Below are 25,265 nucleotides of genomic sequence, written 5' to 3'. Positions count from 1 at the left end.
ACCTGAAAGCTATTATTTGAAATTCATGAGTAATTTAGGTTTTTTTTTGGTTCATGTAAGTACTATGGGCCCATATTCAGAAAGTTATTTGGGAGCCAATGTGCTATCTATTTCAGAATTAGAGTATGACCCCTCAATGTGCTGATCTGTGGCCTGTGAAATTTGTAAAGCATGTGATGTAGTCATCACGGGAGCTCATAGACAAAGAAACTTCTGTGTGGCTTTGGGCCAGTTTTCTGTTTCCATTCTCACTTTTGTTTACCTCTCAAGACAGATTGTGTATGGTTTTCAGTACAGAAACTGTACAAAACCATGCAAAATGCAATTCAGAAATTGACTTTGAGGAGACTGAAGAGTCTTAGGACTGAGGTTCTGAAATATCTGCAAAAAAAACTGTTTAATTTTTTTCCCTACAGATGAGTTTAATTGTCTTTAAGATACTATTTCTATCATCTTTAAGGTACTCTTAATCAAATGAAGGTCATGCTTAATTCTATGTTTATTCAAATTAGYTTATGTATAATATTTTCCATATATATATTAGAAATAATATTATTTGACTTTAAGAAGAACATTATGTTTTTCTGTAGCCCAGACTTGCTTCTCATGGAACAGAGATTGATCARGTTTTACCTRGTTGGTTCCCATTATAACAGTGAGTCCTAATGTACGTTGAATTCTGAAAATCATTTCATCGTTACTGGTCRTTAGGTCCTACATTAGGACTCACTGTTATAATGGGAACCAACTCGGATTTTTATTATGCTTCATGAGGGCAAGCGAGAGAGCTCATGAGACTGCTGAAATCTCAGAAGATGCTAGCTGCACTGTAGGTATCCTGACATCTCCCTTTTTTAAAATTGACCTTTCCTGRCTGAATCTTTTTCAGTTCAAATGGGTAGGCAGAATGTTAAATTATTCTTCCCAAGGTATTCCTTTTATGTGAGCTATCCTACTCAGTCTGAATCAGCCTTCTGCTGTTTTTTTCCAAGGGATAAAGAATTTGCTAGGGTTATGGAGAATTTATCTTTTATTATTTTCATTTTACTGCTATGAAATAAAAACATATCAGGAGTTCTTCAGCACAAATTCGTGTCTTGATCTGCTGTTGGAAATACAAGATCAAATCAGAGGGTCCAGGCGGGCCTGAAGAGCAACGTGAAATGAAATTTTCCAGAGAGAACAAATGCGTCTTCAGAAATGTGGGACATTTGCAGACAGCCTGTGTGGGGGTTTGGGGGACACTGCTGTGATTCTGTGATCTGATGTGTCCCTGATGATGGGGGAGCAAGGGGCAGGTTGCGGAGCGACTCGGAACACCGGTGGGGAAGGRGATCCTGAGACGGTTCCCAGGATCGGCGCTCTCGCCGCAGCCTGCCTCCAAGGAGCCTCGCTGCTCGTGTGCAGCAACCCACCCTTCAGCAGGCGCTTCGGCGAGARCCAGTCGCCCGAGAGGTTTGGCCCAGCCTTGCTAGCAGGATTTCACCCTTAGCTGTGATTTGTTTTGAGCTGTGTTTTTTAATTACATTTGAATTGGCCAATATAATAAATAGTTAATGAAGATTCATGAAAACAACTAAGTTATAAGGATGAAAAATAAGTTTGTTTACTTAATAAATTTATTACTTTATTTAAAGTATTTTATTTAAAATTGCATTTCAGTTCTATTCTGCATACCAGCTTCTTTACTTCTGGGTGGTAGAGGAGGCTTCTGAAGAGAGCCTTGCTTAGCTGGCTGCAGGAGACTTCGTGCCACCTCGGTGGAAGATGGCTTTTGAGTGACCTTTCCAAAGAAAGCTCACTTTTAACGTTGTTTGCTTTGCTGAAGTACTTTAACTTTATGGTTTTGTTGCTTTAATAATTCACAAAGCTTSAAACAGGTATACTAAAGCTTTATGTCTGTTTTCCAAAGGACATAAATGCCCACCTAGTAGATACACCATAAATAAAATTCCCTTGAAGTCTCTCCTCAATTGAATCTCTTTGATACTCAACGCAAGTTTTATCCTTTGTCTTTTTTTCCAACTTTATACATGCAAGAGTTTTTCCCCACTAAAAGCCTAAAAACATAATCCCTTTGTGTTAAAATACCATGGATATTTTTGTCAGGTATTTTTTCTTTACCTATACTGAAGCATATGGGAGGTTAAGCTGTGTGAGGCCAGGGTTTTGTTGTAGCCATAGATGGGTTTTCAAAATACATACCCCTGTCCCTCCACGATGCCAGCACCATGGCTCATTCTCACACTCGGATCTGCTGCTGTGCCTCGTGGATACCGCGTGGTCAGGTGTATGCCAGAGGTAGTTTTGGCAAATGTGCCGTATCTTCAGGAATGTCAAGGTTACATTGGAAGTACAAATACTGTTATTTTATAGAAGGAGCAATGAGCTTGAACTGAGAAGGGACAGTTGGGCTGAAAAACGAAGAAGGATGTGATAGCAGCATTGGAAAGAAGATGAACGCTCCACCTTGCCCATACTGTGAGAACTGAAGTGAGATCAGACTGAACGCTGCAACTGTAGGGTACAGTCTTGCCCTGGCAGTAGTTGTAGGAGATGGTCAGATAAACTATGCTGATACTAGCTTCCTGGGGCTTAGGTTATGAACAGCACACAAAGAAATTAAATCATCCGACAGCAGTTGTGCTATGTCCAGAATGCGCTACTGGTGCGTATGAGAAGAGCAGTGGCAGCAATGTGGAAATAAGCCAGCTGAAACTTTGTCCTCCTATAAAGTTCAGCATACAAAGCGATCTGAAAACTACTGCAGATGGACATCTGTGAATCCTAGGACACCAAAGAACGTCTGGGTGTTGTATGGAGTCTTCATAAYGAGTTAAGTCTGTTCTCCTCCTGTCTTCCTTAGCGTAGCAATACRTTGAGAGTGAGTGAAGTTGTACTGGGTGGCCTTAGGCTTGGAGGAACAAAAGGTAGTTTCAAACTTACACAGTTCAGGCACCATCTTGTTTGGCACCAGAAGGTAAATAGAATATTATATAGGACATAAGAGGCCCTCTAGGCAAGAAAAACATAATTGCTTGAGTAGTAATGTAAAGAAAATGCTTTTCTTCATATCCATGCTGTAAGAAASTGTAGCTCAATATTGTGTTTCCATTCTGAAGATCATCTTACACTGCAATAATTTAGGAGCAGGTWTGAAGCTGACGGTCGAATCAGTGGTGTAAAAACTTGCGTGGATAGCACTTGTTTCCGTGCAGTCTCCTTTAGCACAACCTTTTGTGAAAAGACACCAAGGTATGCTGCAGCTGCAGAAACCCATGTCAAGCTATCTGGAAAAACAAAACAAAACAAAACAAAAAAAGCAGACTTCTGTTCTCATCTGTGTTTTTTTGCCTATATGGTAAGTACTAGATCTTGCTCTCCAGAGATTTAGAAAGTCCTGACTGCAGCAGAACCAGCACGGTCCATGGGGCAGGTGGRCGAGGACTTGCCTTGGCCAGCCCAGCTGAGCTGTGTGTATTCGCCAGAGTCAGACTTCCTCCATCCCTGCAGCTTCAGTAGTTTGAAGAGTATTTGGTGGGACTGGCTAGTCACCAGATGCAATGTCTCTGCCTCCTTGTAGGTGAGGGCACAGCAGACAAGAGTGCTACCCTGTCCCAAAGTCCCAGTATTTGTAAATCTAGGGGCAGTGCTGCTGAGTTTATATTGCAAGAAGGAGGATTATCATGGTCCAGGGTTTCACCTGGTCAGACCTAGAGACCAAAACTRGAGTATTTCAGGATATCACTCACCATTACCATAACTAGCACTGGTTTACCACCTCCACTATGGAGAATAGTGGAGGAACTATACATGAGGTCGAAGAAGAAATACGTCTAGCTAAATCTGTTGCCTCCACCAGTAACCAAGAATGGATACTTAGGAAAACAGCATGAGAAACAAAGCACGTGAAGACTGATCTTCCTTCTGGTACACCTCCTAGATACTATTTTGTGTTTTTATTGTGTTTGGGCATTGTTAAGCTGTAAGTGTGGCACCAGTAAATGGCATGGGAGAGAGAATGGCWAAGAATTAAAAGCCAAAACAACAGTGCGGTCTAACAGTCACTTACTGTCTAGCTCTTGAGTTCTGAGAGCAGCAGGAGTAAAATTGTGGAGCAGAAAATGCTACTAAATAGTTTTCAGTGAAAAAATGAATAGTAACTTCAGCTCAAATGAGGCCTGGTACATGATACTGCTCACTACGCCTCCAGGAACRTGTTCTGAGTTTCTGAAGGATAGAACTTATTAAGACAGTGATTTATAGTAAAAGCTACCCACTTTATTATTATTATATACCCAGTGCTTTATTAACATTTCCATTAGAAACCACACAAGATTTATTTCAGCCCCCTTCATTTACTCTGGATTAGTCATAACAGTCACATTGGCCGTGAGTAAGGACGTGGGACGGGAGGCTGGAGCTGCTGCTGTGGGTGAAGGACGGGAGAGCCTGTGCCCAGGCAAAATGGCGTAATGAAGCAGAGGGGGGAAATGATGGATTGATACGCTTTCTTCCATCCAAAGAAACACTCSTGGCCCTTTGGGCCACCTCCTAGGCTGTTCTCCATGAGCAGATGCTGAAGTTGCCCGGAGAAGAAGGTGGTGCCTGCCGAGGCCTCATCTCTTCTGGGGCTGCCCAGCTGCTGCGTTSCCTTTGCTCAGACCTGCTAAATAAGCCCAGTAAGCTTATTACTTATCCTCAGAGAAATGTGCCGGCTGCTTCAGAGCTACGCAGGAGAGCAGCAGTTCCCAGCAGCTGCCTTGTGAGCACTATCATGAGTATTACGAATGTATTTGAGCTTTTTTTGCCAAATTCACCCCTTACTCATGTAATTGCTCGGCTTAGTGTTCAGATGGCCTCTGTTCCTCCACGGTCCCCAAACCTRCTCTTTCCTATTTGTCAGAAAGCTTGGAGGAAAATGAGATGTCAGGTAGAATACATGGGATTTGTGTATGATCTTTTTTCTCAAACAGGATCTAACCCAGAGCTCACTGAGGTCAGGTCTCCACCGATTCATTACAGCTTGTGGCAGGGTAAGTGTCCAGGGTCTGTCACTGAGACTTCGTAGCGGGGTAAGGATGGCTCATCTGGGGTCATTTCTGTGACCCGCTGTTTATTCACAGACCTGCTTCCCTCTTTGTTTACTTTCTTCCCCATATGCTTGCCTTGATGGACCATGAAGGACAGAAGCAGAGGGCATGCTGGTTTTGCTAGCTGGGCTTTGGTAGTCAAGTTCTCCGCAGTTTGTATGCACAAACRAGAAGAAAATCTGTATGTGAACCGACCTGTCTCCTTTATCAGCTATAAAACAATGAGTAAGATGTTTTCTGTCAGTTTATTCCCCTCTACTTTATAGACACGTTCTAGGTTGTGCTCAGAGTTGTGAGGGAATGCCCTTGTTTACTCCTCTGCTGAGATTTTGTCATGTTCTCTTGTCAAGTTGTCTTCTGTCATCAAAGTTCACCGAYACTGGAGAAGATTTAGAGTCTTGTTGCCATAACAAAGCCTGTCTGTTTTAATTAATATGTAGCAGTGAAGCCTGATTTGGTAAGCTTCTTTATTATAAGAATTCTCTGGTGTCTGATAATACGATTTAATTAATGGTGGAGCATTTCCGTCTTTCTGCATCTCGTCTATTTTCACAGAGCTTTAAAACATCTGTCCTTCTGTAAAATGTAGCTGAAGTTGGCCAGCAGTTTTAAAAGTCAGTAGAGGTGAACAGAAAAATCGCATAACCTCATTTTCTTAGGGAGCCAGACTGAAATGTTTAATTCATGAAGCCATAAGCAGGTGCAGTACACTTGATCCCTGCTGCCGTGAGCTTGCATTATAATACAATTCACAGCAGAACTCCTCTTCTTAAAAACCTGTTTCCTTCGCTGGTAGGAGGAGCTGGGGTGGAGCGTGGTTCTGTAGCTTTATCCCTAATTCCGCCCTCACGGATCTTGGCAGCCCGTCGCCTGCAGGGAGCGGGGGCAAAGCCGCCGTACGGATGTGTCCTTTGGAGCAGACTGTGCCGCTCCGGGGCAGGGTGTCCGCCTCGGGGAGCGTGAGTGAAGATCTCCCGACAGGACGCACTAATTCAGCCTGGCATGGTATTAATGGTGATACCTCGGGGTGTGCTGGCTTCAGTACTCCGGTGCTATTTATACATCATATGTTGGCGGCATGATCAGCTGTCACTAGCAATTGTAATGGTAGTAACTGATTGAAAAATGAAGAACAAAAGGGTGCTGAATGATCCTGTGTCTCATGTCTTTCATTCTTGCCTTACTCTCATTCTTTAATTTTGTTGGCCTCGATGATAAAACTGGTGTCTTCCTCTGGGATTCGTTTCCAAAGACTTTTTTTTCTTTTTTTCCTACCCCTACAGCCTCTGCATGGCTCTGAAACATCAAATATAAAATGTTTTAATTTTTAAAAGGCTAGCATTAAATAAAAAGGAAAAGGAAACTGTTCACCTCTAGAGAGCTTTTGAAATACCAAGTAATAGATGACATTTAAATAGCCTTGGGGGAGTGGATTGCTCCCAGGCTGGGCAAGGGGCGAGTGGACCTCCGCCTCGAGGGCAGGGGTGCGGATGTGCTGGAGGGCACCGGTGGCGCGGGCGGCTGCTCGGCGGCCGCGGTGCCTGCGGGCGGGTGCGAACGTGCCGGGCTGGCTGGCGGCGGCCCGCATCTGGCAGCGCCAGCGAGGAGCTGCAGACAGGCTGGCGTGGAGCGGGTCTTCGCTTTCCTCCGGTACCTCCAGTGCCTGCTGGTTTCGAGACAGGCAGTTTGCAGCTGCTGCCCTGCGTGCTTTCCTGCGCCGGGGTGAATCCGCAATTTCGCCTTACTCCCCCGGTTCCCCRTAGTCATTACAGCACCGGTGCACCGTGGAGCTCCCGCGTCTCTTCAGGAGCAAGGCGTGTTGTCCGTCAGGTGYACCCAGATGTCTGCTTTTGCAAACGGAGGTAAACATGGGGACAGCTCTGTTTATTCTTCTGTATCTGTCTTTTGCCTGGGCCTTCCTATAGAGATSTGCTTCAAAAGCGCTAACTGCTGCAGCTCCGCTGAGAAGGAAACYCTGGTGTCCTCTGCGCACTTGTGCTCTCCCCACCGCAGCTACTGCCAGCGGGACCGCAGAAATGAGGCCACGTGCAAAGCACGCCGCCCGCCGCTGTTGGTGCATCACGCTCACCTCACTGGCTCTAGAAACAAGTTGGTCATCATGCTGCCTTAGGAATAGCTGGCTGGCTACGAGGGGGYGGGATACAGCAGCTCGTCAACTATTACTGTTGGTGTAAGCCAGTCTATTCTACCAGAAGTTCTTGTGTTATTAAAAATGTCTGTTGGAAAGGATATATTATTTACTGTTCTGACATTGACTTTTTTTTAATTCTTTATATTCCAGAGACTTAGAAGCAAAATATAATAAACAACCTGTCTCTCTTGTGATAAGATCTGGACTGTATCCTGCTTTCTCTTAAATCAATGAGAATAATCCCATTGACTTAAGTGGCACAGCATCAAGCTCCTGCTGTTTCTTGAAGATCTAATTATCTATCATTCYTTACTGATGTCTGCGTTAGTAAGTGGAACATTAAAATCGACCTCTGCAGGCTAAAAATGGTTGTATTCTGGCAGCTAAACAGTCTTGGGTAACCCACAGCACCAGCGTGTGGGCATGCTGGATTGCACGGCCCGTTAGCTCAGAGCGAAATACGGCGTGCTGCAGGAGCGCTGACGCACTCGCTGGCACCAGTGGCCACTTGGACTCCTCTGCCCACGGACTTCTGCTCGGTAGTATCTTACTTCTCTGAATCGGCTTTATCCCTCTCAGAAAAAGTGTGTTCCCCCAGATGACATATCCATATGGCTAGAGCCTCCCTTTGGCAACAAATGCATTTCTCAGACACAAACCAATTTCTAAATTAATGTAATTGCTACATGGTTAATCAAGTTTTCAAGCCACGTGTGAGTCAGGAGAGATAGATGGATCTTCTGGCCAGACCTTTGATGCCGCAGAGGCACAATGCAAGTACCTACAGTTTACACTTTGCGCCTGAGCAGAGCAAGATAAAAGTACATAGTCATTTCTATGGCAACAGGGTTATATAATTTCGAGTGACTGAATTGGTTAAACAGCCTTGCTGTGACATTCCAGCTAAATGTACCGTTCAGACTGAATAAACAAAAGTAAAAATAGGTCCAGTTAACAAAGGAAGCCCGGAGCAGCAGCACAGCTCCTTGCACCTGAGTACCTTTTGCTGTACCAGAGATGCGTGCTAGAAGCTGTGACCAGCAAGTTTATAAACCTAGCGTTGTTGTGAAAATACTGCTTTGAACAAGAGGAGGTGTTCTGGAGCTCGTAATCACATTTTCATTTGAAGAGTCTGCTTTCCACTTGACCTACTCTGCGAAACACAGACCTGTGATTTAGCTGATTCCTGGAAACAGTAGAGGAGGTGAAGGTTTGTTTGGAGCTGGCCCAGGGCTTCACCAGGTCCCAAGTAACCTTTTTCAGTGCTTTCTCAGTTCGGAGGTTGAAGTCATCCAATGGCAAGCATGTGTACTGCTTCTGTACAGCAGTCCGTAAAAAGGCTGTTAGTGGCCTAGGTGGAAGCCTAGACAGCAAATCCATGACGTGTTTGCATAGAGGCTGTAAAGTCCTTGTTTGCTGTAAACAGTAAATTGATGTAGTGCCATTACAAGATACACCAAAGAAACTGCTCCCAAGAGGATACAGCTTAGTCCTGTATGCAGAAAGMCAAACTTTCTTAGGGGCCTTTTCCATTTCCTCCACCAAATCCCTTGTCAGAGTCCCATGTTTTTCTCTAGCTGCCCAAAAGGAGRGTTGCAATGAAGTCCTAATGAGCAGGAATGTCTGACAAAGTCTTGCAAATTCTTTTCAAGTAAGGATTTTTTCCCCATTACATGTGAACATTGTAAATGCGGCTGTAAATTTGCTACTTTCTCATTGCAATTTAAATGACATCCAAATCCAAGTTAGATCTCTGACAATATAGGGTCATATAAGCATTTATGGATTTAAAATAAATGATAAAAATGGTCATGAAAATGTGTAAGAAGTACAGACTGGACCATTTAAGGCCATATTCTTTCCCCATTATGTCAGCCTTGACCTGGTTGAACCTTTAGCTCTCCTACGTGGTCTCCTTCTGCCAGGCAAAGGCAGTGCTGTGTATCCTGGGTCTGAAGGTAACACAGGGTTAGCTTTTCATTCGCTGCTATCACCACTGCTTAACTATTTGCATAACAGCTTATAAATATTTAAGAAATTACGAGAGATTCCATACCAGGGAAGCCTCCAGGGCTGACAGACCCTCAATTGCTGTCTGGAGCACTCAGATAGAAAAATGGGTAGTCGCTACGGCAGACGTGATCAACAACAGTATCCGAAATGTGGCTGGGTTTGCTGGTTGTGCATTGCTGCAGATGAGGTCCTCTTAGACCAGAAGCAGTAGCAACTTTATAAAGTGAACCAAAGAGCTGCTTTTGTCCATCCGTGCAATCAAAGCTTGCCTTAGCTTGCATCAGCTTAAATTAATTGTTACAGTGTATTCATCAAGACTAAATGGTTATTTCCTATTTAGATGTTTCCTAGCTCTTCTTTCCTGTGACTTTTTTCAATAATAACTTTTATCAACATCTTCCTTTTTACTGCCCCATCTAAGTCACRAATGCAGTCCCAGTTCCAGGTCTTTGATTAAGGAGGCCTTTTACGAATTTAACGTATGCTGTCTGTTGAAGGGCAGGTGTCTTTGAATCAGACAAAAATATCTGCTCTCAAGGACCAACCTAGTTATTTGGTAAGGGGAAGAAGAGCTAAAGATCTTTATTCGCCAGAGGAGATGTTGCAGAATAAGAAATCTGTAGATTCTGTAGGAATTGTACGRCATCTCACAAGAAAAGCTCTAAGTATGGAAGGGTAGAGCTGAGTTACGTGTTGTGATTACAGAGAAACCAGAATTAAATTCATTACTGAATTTCATAAAATATCTGCTGTTTGTGAGAACAAAGAGGAGAACATTTTGGCACTTGATTGCACTCGTAATTTGAACTATGATTCTCACTCCTCTCCCTTCGTATTCTTTGTTTTTCGGTACATTTGAGAGCGAGGAAGGTAATTATAGCCCAGGATGAATCCTCTGACTCCAGCTCCTCTCTGCAGCGGCAGCACGTGGCGTTCGAGCAGGCGCTGGTATCGCCCGCTGCCGGAGTGCGTGCGCTGGGGCTTCTTCCACGCCGGCGCGAGGAGTTTTCCGTGCGGCGTGCACATTTGCACGCGTGGGACCTGCGGGTGAGAGGTGCAGAGCCGCACGGCGGGACGCCCCAGCCGTTCCCTTCCCGGTCGTCCTCACCGGCCGTCGCATTAGCAGCAGCAGAAGCAGAGGAGTGAAAACTTTGGGAATCCTTCTTTAAGCATTACTCTCAAGAGAAATCCTGGTTCGGCCGTGTTCACCTGCGAGCTACCAAAAGCAGCRGCGCGCTGTCTGCGTGGTGCACGTCGGCTTGTCCGGGCTGTGAGCCAGCGGCGCGGCCGACGCGCTGCTCTGCTTCCGCGGGCAGGAGCGCAACAGCAGCAACCAACTTCTTTATTTTCTAACGACCAACATTAAAAAATCCCCCTTATTTTTGTAGTTTAAAATATGCCTTGTTTTACTAACGTTGATTATAAGTCTCTCCATGGCTTAAATGTGACCAGCATTTGGATCTGCTTTTTTGTTTAGACCTGCCATCATGCGGTTCACTCCCACAAGCTAGTTGGTTGGACCACGAGAATGAGATATTTCATATACAGGCTTTGGCAACAATTCAGCTGAAGCAAGACTGGATGTCTCGATCATCTGCAAGTCCTTAGGAGCTGCAGGTTGGGAGTTCTGAATGCTCTGTTAATGCYGGTGGTTGGACAACACAGTTATGAACCATTTGATGTCAGAAACGATAAGGAACCACGTCCTCTGTTCTTACGAGATTTTGACTATATTAATGTGATATAASAAAGATTCCATAAGTACTTTTATATCAGTTTATTGAAGTCAATATTGTCTGGAATTACCCAAAGAATTCTAGGATTTATTCTTTTTCTTATGGCAGTACCATAATTCAGTGATGTCTGCAAAGGGAGAGCTCTTCCCTTTCTTAGCATGACTTTTTTTTTCTTCTCATAGTTTGGATCAGCACTCAAAGAAGTCCGAAGTTCATGACTTCCTRTTTAAGTATTTATGCACTGCCTGAAAACAAATCAATGTCTAATTGCAGTTGTACTGAAATAAATCCAGAGAAGCTGTAGTGGATGCAGTTCTGGTTTTACTATGACAAGTTCAGGAGCTGCCCACAAGTGAGTAACGCTTTATTGTTATTTTTGGTGTATCAATGATGGGGAAAWAAGTGAAAATAGGAAATATAAATGGAAACTCATGCAGCTGATACGCAATAAACAAAGAAACTRTTGTTCTAGTGATAGATTTAACATAAATCAGCTGCAGGCAAGGAGACTTTCAGTTGGTACTGTGTACCAGAAGTCAGCAGCAGCTTGTCGGCTCGGCTTGCCCCAGGCAGGAAGCTTCTCATGAGCCAGGCTTCTCAGAAGATGTCTTTCCCAGCCATGAGTACATTATGGGCTTTTATTCCTCTCAGTTTTCCTGCTTGAGTTTCTCCTTTGAAATTGCCTCTTTTCCGGTCTTAAGAACTTGGTAGCAATTTGCCTTGTTTCTCCAGTGAACTGTGTTGATTGATTCTGGACATACACAAAAAGAGGGCATTGCTATTGTAGAATAAAACCTTGACAGGTGGATCAGAAAGACTGGGTATTTCACGTGAGAGAAGGATAGACAGATGATGGAAGGGTAGAACGGCTTGGTGTTAGTTGACAGGCTTGGCTGGTTCCCTCCTGGTTGGTTGATAAGTCGTTGCAGATGTAAGGACTGGAGTAACAGCATGCTGTGGGCTACATGCTATTCCTTAAACTGTGTGATGTGCCAGATCCCCCTGTATGGTGTATATCCTTCAAAAATGGCAGAATATGGTGCTGACATCTTCCTCTTCAAAATCATCTGTGTTTTTCCAGGCAGTTGATATTTTTAGCTCTTATTCCCTTGGAAGCCAAGGACTTCCACAGTCTCGCTACCTAACTGCATGGTAAAAGCTTTGCTGTTTGGCTTATACATCTAGCCAGGTTTATCTCAACCCTGGTTATTTACGGTATAGCCGAGAACCAATATGTCTGACCATATCCCTTACAAAACCTGGGGATCCTGGAGTCCTTCAGTACAAATATAGATAAATATTTTGATACACTTTTTAATTTTCATGCAGTAGTTCTGCATAATGAATTCCTAGTGCCAAAGCGTGCCACTGCAGTCCTACCCCTCCCAGCATAGCTTTGCTCTATGTTCAGCTGTATGACCCATGAACATGGTGGCGTTTGAGGCCTGTCCACAGTGATCAGAAAATGCCTGGAATTGTCAGAGTGCAAAACTCAGTACAAAACCTCCTTTTGAGAACGGATTCCTTCCCTGAGTACCTGGAAGAAGCTTCCTGAAAATGTGACCTCTGGGGTATAGGATACCTGCTTCATTAGGAAGCCTTCATTTAAGGACATCAGCAATGCATATTTGTTGCAGTAACAAGTGAATGCTGCTCTCTCAGGTTTCTCAGAACCTGACATTTGTTTGACTGTTTTCAAATAATAAATTAATTCAGCCAAGTCCAGTTTAGTTCCCCAAAATTTGTTCAGGAAACAGCTCAGTTGAAGCCCGGTGACAGTGACTGCAGTGGATGAGCTGGCTGGGTCCCTTTCCTTTAACACACAACGAACACAGCTTCTGAGGCGGAGAGGAGGAGCTCGCTCACGTAGATCAAAATGTATTGCTTCGGAGCACATCAGGGTGTGTTCTGCTAAACACCCTACACTTGAAAAATGGAAAACTTATTCCTAATGCGTCGAAACGTACTATCAGAAGTTGTGCGCCAGTCCTTCTCTGTTTCTCATTTCATTCTCTGCCCAAGATTGGTGGGTTTTKGGGGAGAAGAGACAGAAATGACTAGTTCCCACACCTTAGCTATATTCTGTTCTGTCCTTTAGGCACCTGCTCTTTCTTTGTCTCTATTGTTGTGTTTTTTCACTTCTTTCAAGCTTTGGAAAACAGAGGAGTGAAGAGCAGGAAAAGAGGAAGGTCACAGGTTCTCAGCCTGTAAGCTAGTGAAGCGGTTATGAGAAAATGTCCAGAAAATCGAAAGAACAAGTTGTTTTTTGAGCAGCAGAAGGAATAACATGTGRTTTTTGATGCATTTGATAATCGGATATTGCTTTGCTCCATCTATTTTCTGCTAATTACACTGTCAGCAAAACCCATCATGTGGCCTGACTGTTTTGCAGCTGTATAGGTGCTCTTSGGCCAGTTAGTTGTTGTCAAATAGAACATTACTACAATAATTCACCTGCTTTTTCCTCAGTGGAAGCATTGCTTAGGGCTTCTCTGTGCCTGRCTTTCTGTTTTCACAGAACCTATAGCAAATTCGTTTTGTTTAAGACATTGACTTTCTTTCAGTCTTGGCTGAAGTCAACTACTGAGTTCAAAGTTACTAGAGAAAGAAGGAACTAGACAGATGAACAGACAACCTGATGSAAAAGCCTTATTTCCTCAAAAACTCTGTATAAAGTCAGATCTGTTGGAGATCTGAAGGGTTGTTTTAGCTTTTTTCCATTCCAAGGGAGGATCATCTATGTCATTTTTAGCTGATATTTATCTGGCCAATTTGTAAAGACTTCCAGTGCTGGAAGTTTTACATTCATGCCTCAGGACCCCTCAGCACCCTGTTCCATCATCTTGTTGTCCTTACCTTTAGAAGCTTTCTCCCTGTGTCTAATCTGAATTTGGAACAGAACAGATCATTCTCTTCCACTTTGCGGCAGCCTTTGGTGTAATTAAGAATTTATGTTCTCCTTCATCTCTTTTTCAAGCTAACCAGGACGTTTTGATGGATTTTTCTTCATAAGACACTCTTCTGATTACTTTTGGAATCTATGGTTGATTATTCTTGCCTAATTGTAGTACATAGCATTTGTCCTCAAGGGCTCATCCTCCTTTTTTTCAAGATCCAATTTGTCAAAACTGTCGTGCATCCTTAATCTAGTCCATAGTGTACTTGCCCTCTCCGCGGCTTGCTGTCCTCAGAGTACTTAGGAGGCTGCTTTTATTCCATTATCAAGATCATTAGTGAAAACAGTAAACAGCACCGGATGCAGACAGACCTCTGCAGATTCTCTTTCAGTATCTGTTTATATTCGGATGGCAAACTGCTGTCTTTTCCATGATTGAGACGACCYGATCATTTTCCTTAGATCATGTGCTCCTGATGCCAAGTTTGAGAGCATTTCCAGAAAGGCAGAGTCTCAAATAACTATGTTTCAGTTGTTCTTTCAAAAGCCAAATCCTTTGGGGAATTTTATTGTCTCTACTAGGTTTTTTAGCTATCCTTAGAATTAAGATTTCTTCCGAATTCTCTGAGTTATTTGTTAATTAACGTGAGAGATTTTTTTGCATAGATCAGTATCTCAGAGGCAGAAAGAAAACATCTATCCTAAGATGCAGTTCCTGTGATACCAGATTGGTATTTTCTTTTCCCTCAGACTGGGTCAAATTATTGAATCAGTTCTGGAGTTATGTTAGAGACCTCACACCTCAGATATACACTCAGTTCATATAAATGTGCTATACTGTTTTATAAGAAATCAGGTGGATTGGTGAGGGAACCAGCTCTTGACAAGAGTTGTCAATAAACTCAATAAAATTCAGTAAATCAATAAAATTCTAATAATATGCATCTATATCAACTTTCTTAAAGCATGGAAAACACAGCCTTAGATTTCATTTAAATATATAACTGTACTTGATTTAAAATGCTATTATAATAAAAGATTACAATACAAATAAAAATAAGAACAATGTACTTACATAATAAAAAAGAAAAGTGGGTAAATGAAAATACCTGTTGACCCTTTCTTACAAAACCTTCAAAATGGAATTTGAAAATAAACTCTGTTAGTGCTCAGCAACCTCATAGAGGCTCCCAGCTGAACAGTGAGGGTAACTACACCGTCTTGCGGTTGGTCTGCCACTCCGAACTGGATGATCTGCGTAGCTGCCGAGGTGCCATTCATTGCAGGGTGTTTTGTTTTGAGATGAGAARTGATTTTAATCTTTATAGCTCAAATTCTCTTCTGTTGGACTTGCAAGATGCCTAACCTTTCATGTCTAAGGGAATCTTTCAATTAGAGGGAAGGTCTTGTAGACTATAATTTTGGATCCATATTGTGCAGTGAATAATGTAAGATACTAGGCAGCCCAGCTCATGGGAAAGRTAATAAAGGTTATTTGGTTATAACAACTAAATATGATATTTTAGGAACTTTTTAAGATCATGTTAGTAAATAAGAGCAAACTTCGATGCCAAAGACAAAAGATGAACTGAACMACTTTGGAAATGCTTTTAAAGTGTCAGATATTACCAAGTATAGAAAGAAAAGAGAGCGAGTAATATGTATGCACAGAACTGTCAAGTGACAGTTTAAGTTTTATTCACATTCGTTGGCAAATATATGGAAAAAACACSTAGAATTCAGTATTTCAGCCTCTGACATGATCATTTAAAAAAGTAGACTTTTATGTAAACATCTAAATGCAATTCTGATGAGTCTACTGAAAAGTTTTAGACATCTTGTTCATAAACATAATGTGGATAGCAAAAATATKAGCTATTTTAGTAGTCTCAAATAATTAAAGTGAAAGATTAGGCATGAAAGTGTTCATGAATTCTACAATTTAATGATTTCCATTTTTRTACAAACTAGAGATTTTCTTCTCTGAAATGAAATCTGAGGTTTGGTATGGCTTTGATAATTGTAAATGTGTTTTTTCTGGTGTACTTTTCTAGTCTTGTTGACCCTTCAGAATTGCAGTAAGTATTATTTTTTTCTCTATGATCAGTAATTTTACCTCCTTCAGGGAAGCACTCTGGACTGTAAACACATGAGTTTTTGAAAAAGAAAAAAAAGGAAGGAAACTATTTATTAACCAGAGTTCTGTTGTATATCTGGTCATCACTCACACCTCCCCGTAAAATTGCTACTCACATACAACAGCCATCATCCTTCTGTTAGCGCTGCTGTTCGCTCACATAGTTGCAGTGAGACTGTTGTGCTCTTGTTTTATTAGTTTTGATTCCTAAAAATTCTTTTTGAAAGTAAACACCTAAAATGCGCTAAATAAAGGGCAAAGCTCTATAAAATACACATCTGTTCATCTTCAGCGAATAGTGCGTTAAACCAAGCAGCAATGGAGATGAAAAACAACCAACCCGTTCTTAACAGCTGTCGTTCTGGCGATGTCGTGTGGAAAGAATTGAGGAGTTTTGCTTAGTTTCCCTCGTCTTGCAGGGGGCCCCTGGGCGAAGTGCTGGGGGAGCAGTGGACCCTTGGAGTACTCTCCTGCTGCTGGCACCTCCCGTGCTTTGAGTGTTGTGAGTCTGGGACAGAGGRGAAGTGAAGCTGTGGTTGGTCAGACCCTACGAGGTCTAGATTTAATCCGTCCTTTCTCGCAAGGGAAAGAAAGCAGCAATTTCATGCAATACCTCAGAGGACACCTGAGTGTCTGGGACAGTAATGTGGCCAAACGTCCCTCCTGCTGGGTCACTGGCTTTGAACCCGGAGMGCGCTGCTGCTGCTGGAGGGGAAACGAGTGCCTGGTGCAGCGTGCCCGGCGCGCGCCCCCGAAGCCCGWGCCCGCGCTCACCCTGCTTTCCCACGGCTGCCTGGTGGACCTGCCAGCTGGTGGTCACGTCTGGGACTTCTTCCAGCTCTGGCGCGGTGGCTGTTCACGGTGAGCTGCAGTGAGCAGTGCTCACCTTTGTACTGGGAACCACTGGGCGATTTACTGGCATCCGAGTACAGCTGCGCGCGGCACAACGGCTCTTCTGGTTGCTTGGCGATGCTGCGGGGACGCGCTGCTCAAAAGCAAGGGCTTTCAGTGTGGGGGAGCTTCACTAGCCAGGAAGGGTGTCAGGGCAGGACCCTCTGCAGCACTTGGGCAGGCAGCAAGCCTCTGCCGGTGAAACGGTGAGCGTTTGGCTGCGTTAAATTCCTCCTCGGTTTGGCAATGTCGCCCCTTCTTTCTTAGTTGAGAAGTTTTGTCTCTATTTATTTCAGCATAAAAAATGGCAACTTTAATGTCTGGAGGCACATTACAGCTGCGGTACGGGAACCAGGGCTTCAGAGCACATCGCTCTCGGCCATCGCCTGGCAGCAGCTTTTCAAGATGAGCGATGAGGTTGTCCCTAATAGCGTATTGCGTGCTTCTGCCTCGGGATCGGGGAAAGCTTCAGCGTTCATTTATGTTCGGATATTAAAGAATGCCACCCATTCTTCATTGGAAGTAATTAGATTTCTCCCTGTTCCTCAATTTTTATCAAAYGTGTAACTAAAAAAAATCGTTTGGCCTGCCTCTTCGACAGCCTTATAAAACATTGCAGAATCTAATTATGGTCATAGTGAACGATTGCTCCAAATGCAAGACTTAGTCAGAAGGTACATCRGTCATAGGAAGCTGTAGTTTTCACCTTTTATCTTCAGAAAAAGAGTTGTAGCTGTGTACAGAGGTCCAGATCCTGGTGTAAATCCGTAGTGCTCCTGAACTGGACAGACGGTTAAATCCAGGGTTGGATTTGTCCAAATGGCAGAAGAAYGGCTCCCCGTGTCTTAGAGGTTTTCTGCAGCATGGTATGATTTTTCATTATTGGTCTTCAAATAACGTCGAAAGAAAAACCCAGCAAAGACTCAGGCACATGATTAAAGCTTTACARAAATCTAAAAGCCAAACAGCTTTTTCTACAGTAGCTTTTCTACTCGCCGCTGCGAAGCACTAGTCCCCTTCTCTCCCCGTCCCGCCGTTCGGCAGGCCGGTCTGCGTGCTGGAGGGCAGGTCCCAGCCACGCGGACGTCTCGGGTGAGCGTGGTCTGTTCTGCGTCCGCAGGGGCCGGGTCTGCGCCGCGTCACCTCGGGAGGGCTTGCTCAACACTGCGGCCAGGGAAGCAGTCTGCCTTCGCGTTGCTTTAAAATTTAGTAACGAAAACAGATTTTCAGATATCTTCTGGAAATCTGTCTGTAATTTCTATAAAATGAGGAAACCAGTGTGCAAGAGGAGAGAGAAGATGGAGAAAGAGGACAAGCAAAACTAAAGAAAAGTACTCCTTTTCCTTTTTGTTGCTTAGTTTTATATGCTGTCCAATCCTTATTTTTCCTTGTTTATTTAGATTAATGTCTCTCGTGAGGTACTGGAGTCTGTCTGGTGTGGGAGCTGCTTATTGCCTTGCAGGTTTAATAACCACCTAAATCCGAAAACTGGTTATGGAAGCTTCTGCTTGCTGTCTGACTAGATAGGTTTTTTTTCAGTGTGACGTAAGAAGGAAGTGCTTAATCTGAACCAGCTAAAATTGCTTTAAATCATAGGATTCGGAGAGTGTAGAGTAACATTCTATATTTCCCTCCCCTGATGTATTCTTGCAGGAAAATTGGAAGCAATTCTGTTACAGATGCCAAAAAGAACTCAGCTCCCTACTTACTCTCTACACGGATGCCAATAATGAGAGGTTTTCCTGAGACAGATTTAGTGTGCTGGTTATGTTACATTTTAGATACCATTTACATTAACAACAAGATAGAAGTAAGATTCATTTTGAAAAAAAAAATAAATATGTGCAAGCCTGGTTTGAAATCTRTTTTTAGTGCACTTCAAACTATATCTGCAATAGCTATTAGGTGTATTTTACCTTCCCTGATGCACAGAGAGCTGACTACATTTGTAGGTGGTATGAGTAACTCTGGGTCTGTTTACAGGAGTTCTGTGAATTTATCCCAGGTAAGAATATGAACACATTTTTAAGAATTTTAAGAACACATTCCTGKCTAACATGCTCYAGGTGACCCTGCTGAGCGGGKAGGTTGGACTAGATGATCTCCAGAGGTCCCTTCCAACCTTACCGATTCTGTGATTCTRTGATTCTAAGTTATTGATGTACTGCACACTGAGGWGCAATCTTGAACAAGTTTTTGTTTTAGGTCAGAAGAGGTTTTTMTCTCTAACATAAGCAACTGAAAAATGGATTTTAGTGGAAGTGTTGACACAACCTGAAAACACAAACARGCTTGCTATGCATAAAAGTTTTATGAGGTACTATTACAATTTGACTGTTGCAATCAGTGATACTGAATTAAAGGGATTTTAAAGATTTATGGTGTTCTGACAAATCAGTCCTTCATCAGTTTTGTGATAAAGCATAACTTTCAGCAGGGAGAAAGTATATTCATAAGACTCTGTGAGACTCTTAAGGAGTGAAACATGGTGAGATATTTGGAATAAAAAATGCAATCAACTCTAGAACTGAAGATTTGAAAGCAGATTTCTTAAGCTGGTAACCTTGGACTTGGAGCATATCTCCTAAAGATGAGTCTTTCCCCATTCATTGCAACTTTACATATTTCAGTTTCCTTTGTACCTGAGTAGCTAGTTTCTGGTTTTGACCTTTTTCTCTGATAAGGAGACTATGTTACTAAAATACTTCATGTATAAAATACTTGAAATGTAGCTATAGTATGGTCCTAGTGGGCTGAAACCATTAATTACAAATTAGGTCTTCAGAGTGCTGAGGACTTGCTCACAGGACTATTAGGATGAAGATCTACTTGGTAGTTAGTGGTCTGATATAGGGTTCTGGTAGGGAGTGTTGGACGATACTATTCCTTTAGGAATGTGGGATATAGGAAGGAAATAAAGTTTTTATTCCTCACAAATTTAGTTTAAGAAATGACCAGAAAATCTGCCTAAGGTATCAGGTTGGCTGCAAGGGCCAGATCCCCATGCTGTCCACTGYCTGTGGTGGTGGCCCATTAGATGTGCACTGAGCAGATCCCTGTCACGAAGGCTGGTTCAGCACTGGTGTACCAGCTGATGTGCACGTGTGTGGAGCCCCAAAATGTGGAGGTAGTCACCAGAAAAAAGGAAAAGAAAAGAAAAAAGAAAAAAAACAACCCAGAGTGTAGGCAGAGCACCCATTTGTGCCAGAGATCTCAATCTGTGAGCCTCTGCATCTGACCTGGACCTATTTTTAAAGTAGGCAAGAGCAGCAGTTTGAAGATTATACCTAAAAGTGTTAATTGTGTTATTATACTACATATACTTTGGGAAGCACTTAGTGGTATGCGAGGAACAAGTGTATTTGGAGAGATCACAGCTGCCCAGGTATGCATCCAAATGCAGGAAAGCTTCCCGGTGCAGGGCTAGCCCTGGGCAGCGACTTACGCCGGAGCCGCTCCAGAGGCACGGCTGAGAGCTGAAGGAAGTGTGGCGTGGAGCAGAAATGCCGTGGTCACAGGCAGCAGCCAGGAAAGTGTTTGTATCGCCATGCCTCACGCAGCAGCATTGCATAATATCTAACGTTGCTATGCAGATTGCCGTCGAGCTCGGTGCTGCAGATGGCCCATTCATTTAAACAGGTCTTTGTGTACTAGAGATAATAGTTGGGAAAAACACTGCCAGAGACACAATTGTCAAAACTGTTCCCAGAACAAAGTTCTGATTAAAGAAGATGCATAATCAAAGCAATGAAAGTTTTTGTATTGCTTTAAGGTATGTTTTTATTCAGGATCAGACTGTATTATAGCAGTGTGTCCTCTCTGAATGCTCTTTGTGGGTAAGTTTTGTACAAAACTCTTCAGTGCTGATCGCACTGGCTTTGTGTTCAGCTGCGGGGGAAGCAGCCTCCCTGGGGCTTCCAGCATCCAGCAGCGGGGCCAGGATGTTCTGCTGGTTTGTGGATTCTGGGCTGTGGAGCAGTGAGCAACGTCTGCAGGTTCAAATTAGGGTGCCACAAAGTTGCTCTAAATTATGCCAGACCCATTTCCCAGAACATACCCTTTGAGGTAGAGACTGGAAGGAGCATGATTTGGAGTCGGACTGAACAATTGGGGAAGCTTCTGGGAGTTGCTTAAGATGCTTTTAGAGTCTGGATGAAAGGTAGTCSCTTCCCAGTCTTAAGGAGTCTGAGCCAGTTTATGCAGAACTCTTTTCCCTTCCAGACTGACACCCTTTCTGTTTGCCTGATCCTGCTATGGAAAACCCCTTCACTCAGCAAACACAACATGCAGTTGACTGGGATATTGAACCCAAATGACACCTGCAGACCTTCTGGTCTTCTTTGCTACTGCAAAATCCTCATTCACTGTTGACTTCAGCCATGAAAACTCTGCAAGACAAGGGTTGAGAACAGTTATGGCACTTCAGCAGAGTCTGGCTGCCCASGAATGGTATCTTGGCTGAGATTTGTGTCTTTGGTTGTGTCCATGAGCCACTAGTGCAGTGMAGTGAACCTCCAAGGTACCCTGATCATCCGCAAGCAAACATTGCACTGTTAATTTCTCCTCCATTTTTACTACTCCCTCTGCTACTCCAGACTTCCCTTGAATTGCTTTTGTATAGGAAATGTAAAAGTCATCCATTATTTTCTCTTTTCTAGGTGTTGTAAGAGGAAAAAGCCTACAGCCACTACAGGCTCAGTCAATATAATCAGGTACTCAGTACTCAGCTCTCAGGTTATTGCTTTTATTAGAAATTGTCACCTTTATGAGAATGCTTTTGATCTGATAAATTWGATTTGGTAAATGTGGGGTGATTTTCAGTGGAGATTACCAGTGTTTCACACCTGATACTAGCTGTCCCACAGAACAACCTATAACTCAAGGTCTTTTCTCCCCTTTATGGGAGGTGTTGTTTTCCTTGACTTGTCAAAGACAGTTTTTGGGGAAYCAACAATTATAGGGATCAAAACAATCAGAAAGACTAAGCAAGTCGCATCAAGGCAAGACAGATGATGGTTTTGGTGTAGGTCATTTACAGTCACTGGTGGCCCTCAGGGGTTATGACCGTGACCAGAAAAGGAAGACTTAGGAAATTAAGCTTCCTGATTCCAGATGAACCACATTATTTATCGACTGAGTATCATGTCCTTCACCGCACTCCTCTGCTGGGAGCCGTTACCTGGCAGTAATTGATAAGCGTTCTAACTATAGCACGAGCAGGGGCTGCAGTGCTGCTTCGAGTGGAAACGCAACCTTGGCAGAGTCTCCAGCTCTTACAAGTCAGCCAGAGCTCGGAGTTACGTTTGTTCAAAATGCTGCGAGGGAGACTTTGGTTCTTCAGGTTCCTTCCCTCTGGACACCAAACTGATGGGTCATCCTATGGAAGGCAGCTACACACTTCTAGCAGAAGTTCATGCAGTTGCTTGCCAGGGAACATCAGTTCGTGAAGCCTTGATGTCTTAATTATTTCTCTGAAAATATGCATGGGAGACATCTGAAGCTTTGTTATCTTGGCTTTGCCTAAAAAAGATTTTGATTAGTTATTTTTATTCTTAATGTTTATTAGAACTGAAGAACAAATTAATGTTATCTTTTTAATTACAAATCTTGCACGGATATTAATTACCAAGCAGAGATTGTATTTCAATTACCATGAATGCAGTCATAATACTATATATATAAATATATATATATATTAAGATTGCTTTTAAATAGCATCAGCCATTGCTTTAAACTACGCAATGGGCATTTTGTGGCCATGTCAAATGCCTTTGGTTTCTCTATGCAAAATAACATGATCTCGTTTTATTGCTTTTCTGTTAGCAGTTGATAATTGATTTTATTTTTTAAAAGATAATTTGCAAGATTGTGTTTTCAGTTATCGGTGTAGGGCTGCTCTGAAAAAGAGAATGAGCGCGTGGTACTGACAGGAGCTAGTCCCTGGAGACTAGAAAACGTATAAGGCATTTGGGGCCAAGCGTGAATTTGCTGTGAGCCCCGTAGGTGATGCAGGTAAGGCTGCGCGGCTCGTCGCCCGTGTTCCTGCAGCATCGCGTGCGCCTGGCGCCAGGGCCTGTGCGTGCAGGGAGAGGTCGGATCTGCCCAGTGGTGGCTTCCCACTTTGACTTCCGTTAAGGTGTCCCGCTTGAACGACAGTGGACTTCATGCCTTGCGTCTTCTGTCTTGCTTAAAGGATTTTGGGGTGACGCAGAGGTGGTAGCTGTTCGTTTTTTGGATAAATGTTAAAAGAGGCTGTCCCTGCTATTAGCTCTCAATTAATATCAGCTTAGCWTATTTTTTAGTTGTATTCTGTGCATATTCCTTACCACTGCAAGGAGCACGATAGGTATTTCTTCCGTCCTCTCAAAAGCAAAGGCAGCGGAATTACTCRTTCTTTGGCGTCGGTAACGTCTACACTCAGCGTCAGCTTTCAGACTGCATTCTGTTTTGTTACCTGCTCCGAAAGCTCACAACCTGCACGTGTCTTTTTCTGTGTTTGTACAACACCTAGGCATTATGGCAATACAGGTGAATCCTCATCATCTGCGGGACGGAAATAACAGATACAACATAGTCCTTGCACTATAGCTTTGAAGACAGCATTATGCATATCTGACTAAGATGCATCAAATTGTCCCAGCGCAGAAAGATGACCAGAAAGCGTTGTTCGGTCTTACTACAATCTTAAACAGTACTCATGAGGCATCTTTTTTTRTGAAAGATTACTCCCAAGCTGTCCCACCCCCCCTTTTTTTTTTAATTTGACACTTCCGGAAATAGAAGAAATCAAAGTATAAGAAATTCCACTTAAAATAAGAAAAATCTTCTCTACTGTGAGGGTGGTTACACACTGGAGCATGTTGCTGAGAGAGGCAGTGGAGTCTCCATCCTTGGAGGTACTCAAACCCAACTGGACAAGGTCCTGGGCAACCTGCTCCAGGTGAGCTTGCTCGAGCAGGGCTTGGACCAGACCATTGCCAGAGGTCTGCTGGCCTCGACCCTTCTGTGGTTCTCGCACTGCTGTGTGCACTGCACTGTTGGAGGAGGCACAGGGTAGTGGTGGTTTGAATCTCRAGGTCTTCCACGTTTAGAGAATCTGTGAAGCGCTCAGCGAATGGTGTTGGCAACAAGCGCAGCCAGACTCCAGCCTGGGAGAGCTGAGAACTGGAAAGTGTTCTCGTTCATAAACCTTTGCAGCTGCCAGAAATTTTTACTTTGTATTCATTATCCAAATGGATGGAATTCATCATATCCAAAGTGCTTGATAGTTTTAGTTAATTGTATCCAAACTCATCTGAATCCTGCACTGAACTTGAGTGTTTCACTCTCAAAGCCTTCCCAGGCCCGGTCCTGAACAAAGAAGTAAACCTGTGTCACATATAGAAAATAAGGAGGTCTTCTGAATCCAAATGAGCAGCACCCTGCAGTTATAAGTCATTAGAGCTCCATTGACTTCAGTGGCTTGCAGCAACAGAGAAAGATTTTACTCACAGTATTTTTATCACTCTGCCCTTCTGGGCTTTCAACTAAACAAAAAATAAATACAGTATTTTTATTTTCCCAATACAAAGGGATGGAGAGAGGCAACTGAATTATTTCTGATTTAATGGAAACTGCACTCTTTTTTTAAGAAGTAGTTGGAGAGAAAGTTCCTTACCAGAGGTAATACAGAGATTTCCTTTTATTTTTTCTGCATTTGTGATCCTGTGGTCTTGCACGATAGGGCAGCGTAGTTACGAGTGATACATTTCCCCTCTACCCATTATGAAGTTAATTACCAAGTCAAGTCCTCTCCAGCTCTTCTTCCTGAAAGTCTATGTAGAAATGATTTAATTGCAGTTGATCATACGTGGCCACTTTTTAAAGCATGAATGTACTCAGAGAAATGAACAGTTTATTGTCATTCTTAGTTTTAACAGATGAGCTCATAGAAGAAGGTTGGTCTAAGTCAGATGAACTCATTAGAAATCAGTATTTGAGGGCTTCTTCAGCAACAGAATGTGTAATGCATAATTTACRGTAAACTATCATATCTTTTTTACTGTCTTCGTTTGCTTAACAAGCTCACTCTGTTCAGCAAGAAAACAGAAASTAATCACAACCTTGTTCCTCTGCACTGTGAGGAAGAGGAATTTACTATTTCTGGTTTTGCAGTCTCTCCTCATAGCCCCAAATCCTTATCCATCACTTATTAATCACKTCAGTCTCGCTGGGGTGACTGAAATTTAAACTTTCTGCTTCAGGTTAGCCTCAGAAATCAGGGTGAGCTCCGTGGAGGTGCATGTAGGCACRTGCGTACGTGCCTTCCTGAGCCAGGGCTCTAGCAAAAAGTCGYGGTTCTTTCCCT

General features: G+C 43.1%; 1 protein-coding gene across 2 annotated transcripts in view; it reads left to right on the top strand.

Annotated features, from left to right (window-relative positions):
* STK32C (serine/threonine kinase 32C) overlaps positions 1–25,265 on the top strand; it is an 86,375-nt gene that overhangs the window by 36,843 nt on the left and 24,267 nt on the right. The window contains exon 1 of one of the 2 annotated variants that reach the window (XM_085299779.1): positions 21,577–21,630. The exons of the other annotated variant lie outside the window; for it this stretch is intronic. The gene's annotated coding sequence lies outside the window, so the exon portion shown is untranslated. Of the gene's footprint in view, positions 1–21,576; positions 21,631–25,265 lie in introns of those variants that run through there. 2 annotated transcript variants of the gene reach the window in all.

This window comes from Rhea americana, unplaced genomic scaffold (genome assembly GCF_003343005.1).
Source record: "Rhea americana isolate MKP2758 unplaced genomic scaffold, rheAme1 scaffold_154, whole genome shotgun sequence".
Classification (NCBI taxonomy): domain Eukaryota; kingdom Metazoa; phylum Chordata; class Aves; order Rheiformes; family Rheidae; genus Rhea; species Rhea americana.
Note: the sequence above shows the minus strand (reverse complement) of the source record. Positions and strands in the feature narration are given on the sequence as shown.